The sequence below is a fragment of the Drosophila miranda genome (assembly GCF_003369915.1).
Source record: "Drosophila miranda strain MSH22 chromosome Y unlocalized genomic scaffold, D.miranda_PacBio2.1 Contig_Y1_pilon, whole genome shotgun sequence".
Classification (NCBI taxonomy): domain Eukaryota; kingdom Metazoa; phylum Arthropoda; class Insecta; order Diptera; family Drosophilidae; genus Drosophila; species Drosophila miranda.
Window position 1 is genome coordinate 9047418 of NW_022881603.1, and position 10069 is coordinate 9057486.

Consider the following 10069-nt stretch of genomic DNA (forward strand, 5'->3'; position numbering starts at 1 on the left):
AGCCATGTCTGTCTGTCCGTCTGTCCGTCTGTCCGTCCGTCCGTCTGTCCGTCTGTCCGTCCCCTTCAGCGCCTAGTGCTCAAAGACTATAAGAGCTAGATCAACGATGTTTTGGATCCAGACTTCTGTGATATGTCACTTCTACAAAAATATTTCAAAACTTCGCCCCGCCCACTTCCGCCCCCACAAAGGACGAAAATCTGTGGCATCCACAATTTTAAAGATATGAGAAAACCAAAAACGTAGAATTGTAGAGAATGACCATATCTTTAAGACTGCGGAATCTGAATTGGATCGTATTATTATTATAGCCAGCATCAAGAAAACAATTTCATTTTTTCTCGCCCTGTCTCTCTCTAACACACACGTAGCATAGGCGGCTTTGCTTAGAGTAAAACATTAGCGCCTAGATCTCAGAGACTACAAAAGCTAGAGCAACCAAATTTGGTATCCACACTCCTAATATATCGGACCGAGACGAGTTTGTTTTAAAATTTCGCCACACCCAATTCCGCCCCCGCAAAGGACGAAAATCTGGGGATATTCAAAAATCTCAGAGACTATTAAGGCTAGAGTAACCAAATTTGGTATCCGCACTCCTGTTAGATCTTACTATAAAACGTGTATCTAAAAATTTCGCCCCACCCCCTTCCGCCCACACAAAGAACGAAAATCTGTTGCATCCACAATATTGCACATTCGAGAAAACTAAAAACGCAGAATCATAGATAATGACCATATCTATCAGATTGCTGAATCTGGATCAGATCGGATCATTTTTGTAGCCAAAAGCAAGAAATCAATTTTCAGTGGCTACGCAGCGCCCGACGTCACGCTCAGACTGATTTTCTGTCTCTCTCGCACGCACTCTTTGTCGTGTCGTTTAATATTAGCGGCGTCTGCCGGAGGAGAGCCATACTGACTTAGTATCGGGTATAACCGTAGAGTTGCGGTGTCCGCAGCAACTCACAACGTTCAATGACTGCATCTTTCAAGAGGCGATGCAGTTACTGCACCGTCAAGTGGCCCGTGTGACACCAGCAGAAGGCTGTTACGCGCGGATCCCAGGCAAAACGCAGCCCTCCTCCCGCCCAACCGACCGAGGGGCGCTGCCGCATGACGCGCGGTGCGTAGCCGAACCAATCGCGAACATGCAAGAAAGATAGCTATTAGACTAACATTCGAGGAAAATTAGTACTAAAATTACTAAGAAACTAAGCATGCAATCAAAGTACAATTACCTTTACAGTTACTAATTAATAGAAAGGTGTGTAAGGATTAATAATTTAATAAGAGGAAGAGAATTAGTGGTGGATATAATATGGTAGAGGGAATTATAATCCGAGCATAAGACCCTAAACGGTTCATGCAAGGAATAATTCGATCTACAAAGTGGAAGGAACAACGGTATAAAATTTCTAGTCAGTCTAATAGGAATCGTGAAGTTTATGCGGCTCAACAGATCAGGGCTGTCTATGTCACCCCTGATCAAGTTGTGCATAAATATCACACCAAGCATTTTTCTACGGTTAACTAAGGATGTGAGGTTTACTAATAGTAGTCTACTAGAGTAAGATGGGAGTCTTACACCCGCATCCCAGTTAAGGCCCCGCAGAGCAAAGAGTAAAAAGTTTTTCTGTGCTGATTCTATACGGTCCTGGTGTACTTTGTACTGAGGGCACCATACACAGGAGCCGTATTCTAAGATCGGACGAACAAGCGAGGTATAGAGAGTCTTTGTTATATAGGGGTCGTCAAATTCCTTTGACCACCTCTTTATAAACCCAAGCACGCCCATGGCCTTATTTACCATGGTAGAAATGTGTTCGGAAATCTTTAACTTGGGGTCTAACATAACACCCAGATCATCCACCAGGGTAATTCTCTCAAGAGATCCACCAAATAGGGTGTAGGGAGCCAACAAAGGGCTAGAACGATGAAATGTCATAACTTTGCATTTCGAGGCATTAAGGTGTAACAACACCATGACTGAAAGTTATTGAGATCGGATTGCAAGCGAGAATGAAATGAAATGTCCTTGTACTGGACACAGAGTTTAACATCATCCGCATACATAAGTACTCGAGAGTATGTTAATACTGAAGGTAAGTCATTAATAAAGAGTGTGAAGAGTAAGGGGCCTAGATGGCTGCCTTGTGGTACTCCCGAAGAAACCTTTACTGGTAAAGAGAGGGGGTTTTTGAAGAGGACTCTTTGAGACCTAGAACAAAGATAGCTAGAAATCCATCTCAGGAGGTTGGGCGGAAACCCTAAAAGGTCAAGTTTATGCGCTAAAAGGGAATGGTTTACAGAGTCGAATGCTTTTTTTGAATTGAAACTTGGACTCAAAGAACATTTGAAAATTGTTTGCCACTGGGGGGCATGCCACACCCCCCTCTTTGCTGATTGTGTGTGCGAGAAGAATTTTATTAAAGTAAACTCAAAGACCCACCGGTGGGGATGTTATTTACCCCCAAAATAGAACTCGACAGTGCATCAGATGCATGCCACAAAAGAAAACTTGGGGGAGCTTCAGGTGTAATTACCTGTGCGCATACTTTTCGCAGTCAATGTGCATATTTACTCCGGTATTTCAGATGCTTTTTGCATGAAACATGCGGCAGTCGTTGGTTGTTCTAGTTGTTTCTGCATTTTTCACATATTTATGCTCTGATGCCACATGCCACATGCCGCATGCTCAGCAAAATGTGGCACAGGGGCAGAATATATATGGAATAAAAGTTTTCAAGCAAGAATTTTCACTTTTCATTGCATGCCACATGCAACAATCGCTGCAAGGGAACCTTGCTATTGTTATTGTTGATTATTGTTATTTGTCAATGATTTAATTCCGACTGCAGCTGATTGACAGACACTCGAAAGACTCTGCCACACGAGCCCCGTTCAAGGTTGGAAGTAAACACAAATCCCTCCATTTAGAGACACAAAAATAGCATTTTACATGCATGGCCGCAAAACTAATTACCAACTGAAAGTGTCAGGCTGGTGGCTCTCTTCGTTTCTGCTGCAACACTCAGTGCCCTCTCGGTTCAAGTGGCAGGTTGCAAAAGTTTGCCTGCCACAAAGCCAGCAGCACCAGACCCCCACAAAAAACACACTCGTATATACGTATACGTAACTTTAAGAGCGGAAGAAAACATGGAACAAAACGAGTGGCAGCAGGCAGCAGGCAGCTTCGATTCGAAGTAGGGTCTACCCTGGATGGCACATCGACTGGGGATATATGGCTTTAGGGCACTTTAAACCCCTGAAACGAAGGCCACTCGACTGATTTCGGTTCTAAAGATCTCTTTCTAGGCCCTACGATATGTATTTCGTGTTAGGGTTTGCTCTATTTTATTTTATTAATGAGCTTTTTCCTACGTTATGGCAGTTTTTACTGCAGTTTAATCGGAGATCCACTAGCCTCTTCTTTGCCCAAAATTCAATTCCAGCGAATGGCTTTATCAGCGCGTTGCTTTATGCTGCCAAGAAGAGCACTTTATGGCCAAGAAGAGGCTGCTCTTCGCCTCGGAGAAATATACAAAAAAATGTTATACGGAAGGCAGACCCAAAAAAACCAAAAAGAAACCCCACAAAAGAAAACAAAACCATTTTTTCTATTTGGGATTCAGTTTTTTCGTTGTTGTTTTTGTTGTTGTTGCTGTTGAAAAATGGCTGCAACATAAAAATTGACCTCAGCGACAAAAGGCGGCCAAACGACGATGGCAACGGCAACGGCAACTTTAGGAAGCAAATGCAACATTCAAAAGAAGTAGGAGGGAGGTGGAGGGAGGGGGAGGGGCTCGGGGCAACACACACTCAAAAGTGGAGCAGCAATTGCAAACTGGCCCCCAAGACCAGAGCAGCAGCAACAAATGCGATCAACGGCCAGCACAGGGGAGGGGTGGAGGGGAAGAGACTGTGGGGCATGGGACATGAGAGAGAGAGAGAGAGAGAGAGCGACGAGCGTCGTCGTGTCTTTGGTCGGCAGACAAATTACAGTAGCCAGATTTTCTCGTCTTCAATGTTGTTTTGCATTTTGCACTCGAGCCACGCCTAATGCCGCCCACAACGTCTGTTGTTGTTGTTGTTGTAGCTTTTGCTGTTGTTGTGGCAGTATTTGTGGCTGTTGTTGTGGCAGTATTTGAGGCTGTTGTGGTTGTTGTTGTGGCAGTACTTGCGGCTATTGTTGTTGTAGCTTTTGTTGTTGTTGTTATAGCAGTATTTGTGGCTGTTGTTGTTGTTGTTATAGCAGTATTTTTGGCTGTTCTTGTTGCTGTTGTTGTTGTTGTTGTTATTGTTGTAGTAGTACTTGCGGTTGCTGTTGTTGTTGTTAAACATTTTGTAGTTTTATAGGCTTTTGTTGTTGTCGTTGTTGAAGTTTCTGCAGTTGTTGTTGCTTCTACAACACGCGCCGATCATGTTTTTCGCATTGTTTCTTCTTCTTCTGTTTTTTGTGCTCATGTCTGTAGTTTATATGTTTTTTTCTGCTGTTGGTTTTTTTTTCTAATGCTCTCAAGAGTGTGGTTTACTTTTTTGATTAGTAAACAAGCTCTGGCCGAACTATATGTGTGCTTCTTGTGGCTTGTACTTGTTGCTGTTGTTGTTGTTGTTGTTGTTGTAGCTTTGGTTGTGTGCTCTTGGAAGTCGCATTCTTGTTGCCACAAATTTGTCATAGAAAGTGTGTGTGCACCAAGCAGCCCGTACATCAGATTCAAGTGATAATTAAAGTCAAAACATGTGACGTGACTGAATGTTGAAATACGAGAGGCCCCCATAAATGTGACCGAATTTGCGTTTACTATTTGCTGTTTGATTTACTAACCATATATTTCCCTGTTTTTACCCTGTCTCATTACAGAAAAAGCTTCCGAATTGCTTTTGCCATAGCGACTTGCGACGAGGTGTTTGTTCTGGTGAGTTCCTGCATATTCCAACAGGAGTTTTAGTAGTTCTTTGACTGACTCAAACGTTTTCTTGTGGCCTAACCACCAATCAAATTGCAGAGTCCTCTTCCTCCTGCTCCGCTCCTGAAGCCTCTCCTTCAGTTGCTGTTAAGTGCGTTGGCCTAACGGAAAACTCTCGGACAGATTTTATTTATGTCTGCACAAAAGCAATCGCACTGCGGGCCCATATGTTAATGAGGCCTAGCTTATCAGCCATATTCCAGCGCTCACTTTTATTGGCTTCTTGTCAGGCCAATAGCCATTTGCCGTTGGAGAAGGAAGCCCGATTCGAATTCAAGTTGAGTCATAAGATGGCATTAGCTTGATTATTGAGCGACTCTTGAGCGACTCTTTTTAATACGCACTTTATGCTAGGGCGCTCTGCCACACGATAGGTTTTTCACCGATGCGTTGCTGAGGAGAAGTTCTCTAGGTGCCTTCCCGGCTATTAAATGTGTGGTGTTTGAGCTGCTTTATTAAGGCGTTGCCTTATTTTCCGCTGACGTCTGCGGATGGGCCCACGCCTTTGGAGATTTATAGCCCCATGTGTGGCTGTGTATGTGTGTGTGTAAGCTATGCTCATTCTCAATCTAAATCTGAATCTGACTCTGATGGTGACTTATTTATGTGAGTGGCGGCTGGCTGCCGGCTGCTGGCTGCCGCTCTCGAGTGGCGTGGGCAGCAAGTGTTTGCTCTTTTGACTGTTGTTCCCATTCCCATTCGCGTTCCATTAACATATACAACAGATGCAGATACAGATACAGGCAGCCAAAAAGGTTGCAAAGTGCTCCTCCTCCCCTCCTCTGCCTCTCTTTTCCCTTGGAGAAATTAGTCTGGCAATCTTTGATTTATTGCCAGACTAATTCCCTTTTTGCCGCTTGCAATTCGGTAGCATTTTGTTGCTTTGACAAGAATTGGTGTTTTCGGGTTGTCTGTCCGTTGCACGCTATTGTGTCAGTGGCATGGGGCATGGGGCATGGAGCATGGAGCTGATGTTGCATGTCAGTCACTCAAATGGCTGACAGCCAAACGAACAAAGTTCGTGTCCGGAGCAGAAGCTGTGTGGCAGCGCCAGTTGCCTCTTGTTGTTGAAGTGCCCCAAACTGAAGGTCAAACAATCGATGGTGTTTTTGGCCGCTGCTGTTGCATTTACAAAGTGATTGAAACAATGTGTTGAGAGCCATCGAATTTGAGCACTCGAGTGGTCAATGACGCCTTTGCGGTCGGGGGCTTTGTCTACCCTATACCTTACCCAGTGGGAGGGTGTATTGTTTTTGTGGAGGTGCTGGTAATGGGGCAAGGAAAATTGTGTAAATATTTGGAAGATTGTAAGAGATAGGGGAACCCACGCCACAATCTTTAAGGTGGAATATATCCACCAATTTACCCAAAAATTTATAAATATCAGCTGTTAAATACAAGTGGAATTATGATATATTAGACGCACCCATTAAAATTGGAATTATAAAAACTTTTTATTTTTAAATAATTGAAAAAAAAGTTGATATGCTTAAACCTTGGTTATTTAATGATTGTTTAAGTAGAGAAAATAGATAAATAGAGAAAAAATAGAGAAATTTAGCAGAATAATGTTTTTCAAACAATTTCTCAAAGCTGTGTTAAATAGGGTACTTTTTTCCTGGTCACTAGAATAGACGCACTAAAACTAACTAATTTTTTGAAAGAAAAATAACTTATATTTAAATTTATATTAGAGTTATTAGAAAAAGAAAAAAAAGAATTTTCATTAATGAGTACTGTATTTCTTTGTTTTCTTTCCGAATTCTCTACTTCTTGAAGTGTAAAATGAGTCCATCTTTGGGTAATATTTTTAAGGGAATTTATAATCTATTCGATCCATTGAAATGTTGAATATTGATGCCCAAACATAACTCAATCTTCAGAAATTTCGCTTGACACACCGCAAAGCCCCAAAAACAAAACCGAAAATGAAATAAAACAAAAAGATTTTGGCATATCATGAATATTTTATTAGCTGAGAGAGAGAGAGAGAGAGAGAGACTGGTTCCATTTGCTCCGTCTCTTTCGCAATACATTCCATTCTCTATCTGTGGCTTTCGCCCTCATTACAAAACACAAATCATGCATTGCGTTTACTTAACGGTTAACAAAAAGCTGACAAATTTATTGTCGCCGTTGACATAAATATCGGCATCGGGTATCGGGAAATGTGTCAGGCAGCGGCAGCAATGAACAGAAATGTGCCAAAAGATCGTGCTGTAATTGACATATATTCACGGGGTATATCTGTATATAATATACTACAAAGTGTATACAGGCAGAACAAAAGACCAAAGGAAAGAGAAAAGAAGCCACAGAGCACAGCGCATTCGTTCTCTGACTAATTGTATGCGTGTGTATGGTGTGTGCTGTGTGTGCGTGTGTGGTCGTCGCTGGGAGATCAAAGGTGGCTGTGTATGTGGAACTCATTCTTAATGAGGACCACAGCTGGACGAGCTTTATCAGTTCAAAGCTTCTCGATCTACTTGTCACAAAAAGAAACCATTTATCGCAACGGTAACTGTTAAGCGTGCGGAGCTTTTTCTCAGGTATTCAGAACTCTCTCTCTCTGCGGGTAGGCTCTCGCTCTCTTTGGCTCGCCTGCATCTGCAAGCAAACTGCATTCTGCGAGAGCCGATTCAAGGTGTCGGCATAAAAAGGTGAGGCCCATCTGTGGTCTAGCGCCACCTTGTGAAGGTGCGAGGCCTCTCACTGGAGTTTCTCTCTTGATATTTTATTCCCTCCTCTTGGACATTCACGTTTCTTCACCTTTAACCCCAAAAGAATTCACAAATAAACTTTGCAGAAATTTCTACAAATATTCAGGGTCTTTCACTTTCCGCCTCTTCGGTCCATATTTGGCATTATCTGATTAATTTTATGAATATTTTGTTGCTAATTAACTGCTAACTGCTAAAACTGCCAAAAAATCCATCCCGATGTGAAATTTCACTTTTCCCCCGCCCCGAGTACGAGTGGATTGCCTCAACCGGTTACACACACACACACACACACACACACACAAACACACACACACAAGGTGTGTGAAAGGCGGCTGGACCATATGTAGGATCCGGGAAAGAGATGGACTCCCAAGGTGCTACCGATGCCTGGAACCCGGGCATATCGCACGGAACTGCAAGAGTACAGTGGACAGGAGTGGTTGCTGCATCAAATGCGGGTAGAAAGGGCACAAAGTTGCCGAATGCAAAAAAGAGCCTGCGTGCTTCATCTGCTCAGCAGCTGGAAAGAAGGAGGTCACGCACCAGGCAGGCACTAAAAACTGCCCAGCCACGCGAAGCGGGGTCGGCAAAACCAGGACGACATGCAGTTGATTCAACTCAACCTGAATCACTGCAGGGCCGCACAGGATCTCCTGACGCAGACGGTGCGCGAGCTTGGCTCTGAGGTGGCACTCCTCAGCGAACCACATAAGGTGGGCAGCAGCAGCGATTGGGCCACGGACCTTACTGGCAAAGCGGCCCTGTGGCTCTGTGGCGTCGACGCGCCACAATTGCGCGACACCAAGTCGGCAGACGGGTTCGTCCGAGGGTATGTAGGCGGCATATGGTTCTACAGCTGCTACCTGGCACCCAGCCTCTCACTGGAGACTTTCAGCCGCATTATGGACGAGCTGAGCTGCGATCTGCGAGGACGGAACAACGTCGTAGTCGGAGGCGACTTCAACGCCTGGGCCCTGGAATGGGGGTCCTCCCGCACAAACGCCAGAGGCCGCATGGTGTTGGAGGCTTTTGCCTCTCTGGACGTCGTCCTTCTGAACGGAAGGTTCCGTTCCGGTTCCGGAAGCACAAGGATCCAGTTTTCTGGTGGAGCGAAGCGAAGGTTCTCCGTAGAACCTGCCACCGGGCCAGAAGGCTGCTCCAGCGAGCCAGAGGCACATCGCGCTTGGCCCGACGCAGCGAGACCTACAAAGCGGCGAGGAAGGATCTGAAGACCGCCATAAGGAACAGCAAGAGGGAATGCTTCCTTAAGCTGTGTGATGCCGCAGAAGAGGACCCCTGGGGAGGCGCGTACAGGATGGTGGTGAAGAGGCTGAACGAGGGCAGCAAAGCCCCAACAGATCCAGAGGCACTGGAGGGAATAGTCAGCTCACTGTTTCCTCGAGGACGGCAGATCCCTAGCTCCCTGCGGTTCGAGCATAACCCGAGCGACATCTGCGAGGTTACGGAAGCCGAGGTGTTGCAGGCAGGCAGAAACCTGATACCTAGGAAGGCTCCGGGTCCGGATGCGATCCCTAACAGCGCGCTGAAACTGGCACTTCTTCTACTCCCGAGGGAAGTTGCGGGCCTTTTCAACAAATGCCTCCAGGAGGGGACGTTCCCCGAGAGGTGGAAAAGGCAACGGCTGCTACTATTAACCAAGCCGGGCAGGCCGCCAGGGGTTGCCTCTTCCTACAGGCCCATCTGCCTTCTGGACTCCATGGGAAAGGTCTTCGAAAGGGTGATCGGTGCGAGGCTGAGCGCAGCCATCGAAGCAGCAGGCGGTCTCTTCCAGAACCGGGTGGGGTTCAGGGTTCAGGAAAGGGAGGTCGACGCTGGACGCCATCTTGAGGGTCGTACAAACGGCGGAGGAAGCCATTGCTGGGACTAGGTGGAGAGGCGCAAGCAAGTCTGGTGGTGACACTGGACATAAGGAACGCCTTCAACTCGGCCGACTGGACCCGGACGCTGGAGGCGTGCAGCTATTTCAGCAATAGGGTGCTGACAATGGACACGTGTCAGGGCTCTAGGGCATACGAAGTCTCAGCCGGAGTCCCGCAGGGCTTCGTTTTGGGACCTCTGCTCTGGGACGCCATGTACGACGGGGTCCAACGGCTCCCGATGCCAGCCAACACTAACCTGGTGGGTTTCGCTGACGACATCGCAATAGTGGCGGTAGCGAAGGAACTTGCCGCAGTGGAGGAGCTTGCCAACGTCGCCATACAAGCCGTCGAGGCGTGGCTAGCCGCCGCGGGGCTGGAACTGGCGGCCCAAAAAACGGAGGCGGTCCTTATATCCAGCCGTAAAGTGGTCGAGACCGCCAGAGTGCAGGTTGGTGGGACCGCGATCGAATCGCAGAGGTCCATCAAGTACCTTGGA